The sequence below is a fragment of the Tamandua tetradactyla genome, chromosome 2 (genome assembly GCF_023851605.1).
Source record: "Tamandua tetradactyla isolate mTamTet1 chromosome 2, mTamTet1.pri, whole genome shotgun sequence".
Classification (NCBI taxonomy): Eukaryota; Metazoa; Chordata; class Mammalia; order Pilosa; family Myrmecophagidae; genus Tamandua; species Tamandua tetradactyla.
Window position 1 is genome coordinate 150189 of NC_135328.1, and position 1980 is coordinate 152168.

Here is a 1980-nt window from a genome sequence, read left to right on the forward strand (position 1 = left end):
GGAGGTGGGTATCTTGGGTGGGTGTCTGAGAGGATTCACTTCCTCCCTCTGGACTATGTTTCCTACCTGAAGTGAAGGAATTCCCCTTTGTGTGGAAACAAGATGACAAAAATATTTTTACTTCAAATTCTTTGTGGGCTTGTGCCAAGCAGCAGCAAGCACACATTTTTCGCTATCAACTGCTTTGAATATCTGTTTTCTGCATGAGATAATGTTCTTGGTCTTTTTCATGTTTTTCTTTCAGATAATTTAATTGTTTCTTGGGATTCTCCCTGCTGAATTATTTCCATGGAAAAAGTAAACAATTGAACTGAGTTCATCTTCAGGGGCCTTTCTCAGAGCCCAAAGGTTGAGAAAGTTTGTTCTGTGCTGTTTTGTTTCTTCTGCACAGTCTGTCTTCTCGGAAACTTCATTGTGCTTACAGTTTGCACTGGCAACCTTTTCAAATCTCCCATGTGTATTTTCTCAACTATTTGTCTTTCATGGACATTTATTACTCTTTGCAGACTGCTCTCAAGATAAAAGTTGACTTATTAGTCAAGTTATCTCTTCTGTGGGGTGTATGGTGCAACTTTTTGGAGTACATTTCTTTGGATGTACTGAGATCTTCATTCTTTCCATAATGGCTTATCATTGCTATGTGGCCATCTGTAAACCCCTACATTATTATATTACCATAATGGACTGGGACAGATGCAAATGCATGTTGCTGGGGACCTGGATAGGTGGGTACATACACTCCATTATCCAGCTGGCTCTGGTGGCCCAGCGGCCCTTTTGTGGACCCAGTGAGATTGACCACTACTTTTGTGATGTCCACCTTGTGCTGAAACTTGCCTGTCCAAACACATATGTTGTTGGTGTTGTCATGACAGCCAACAGTGGCACCAACACTCTGGGGAGCTTTGTTATCTTGCTTATCTCTTACACAGTCATCCTGATGTCCCTGAGAAAGCAGTCAGCAGAGGGTGGATGCAAAGCTCTGTCTGTGGCTCCCATACTTGTGTGGTCATCATCTGTTTTGATCCCTGTACTTTCATGTACATGTGCTCTGATATAACCTTTCAAAAGGATGAAATGGTGGCTGTCTTTTACACCATCATCATGCCCATGTTAACTGCCTGATTTATACACTGAGAAATGCAGAAGTAAAGAATGCAATGAAGAAACTGTGGTCAGGCAGGTTCTTTTGAGGAGCTAACAGCAAATAGTTGGAAATAAGGATACTTTCAGTTGGAGAACCTCAAATTTCCTCACTCTTGGTTAACCCATTCACATAATGATGACAGTAATACAAACCTTACAGAGTTTTGAGCAGGGAAAAATTAATGATAGCACATTTTACAGAAATAAGGTACTGCTTCTGCTAACTGGACTCTAATCTTTACCTGCACTCTGTAGCTCTGTAGCTCTGTGGCTAGCAGTCCCCAGCAACATAAAGTAACCATTTTAATTTGCTAGGGTACTGAATGCAGATACCATAAAAATGGGTTATTATTAACAGTGGAAATTTATTACAATTTTGAAGCTCATAAAAGTGTCCAAGTCAAGACATCATAAAGCAATGCTTTCTAGCCACTGATCAGCTGGCAGCAATCCTGAACTCTTCTGCCACATGGCAAGGCTGCCAATGACAGTGTCTCTTTTCTCTTCCATGATTCATTGCTTTCAACTTTTTGTTTAAGTCCCTTTATCTCTTTTCTGAATTTCATTCTCTGATAAATGACACCAGTGTTAGGTTAAGAGGCAAACTTGTTGAGGTGGGTCACATCTTAAATTAAGATCTTAATTACTAAAAGATCATGTAAAAATAGGTTCACACTCACAGATGGATTAACGTTAAAAAATACTTTTTTCAGGTACATAAATTGTCAAATCCATCACAATGACTAACAAGTTATCTGTGAAGAATTGGTGACTGAGACTCAAATAAGCAGGCTGAATACAATTTGTTGCGATAACTGATTGAGAAACCATGCT

At 39.6% G+C, this 1980-nt stretch overlaps 1 pseudogene; it reads left to right on the plus strand.

The window, feature by feature from the left end:
- The first annotated feature begins 288 nt into the window (after positions 1-288).
- On the plus strand, positions 289-1193 carry LOC143655249 (olfactory receptor 4S2-like; annotated as a pseudogene).
- Positions 1194-1980: the final 787 nt, after the last annotated feature.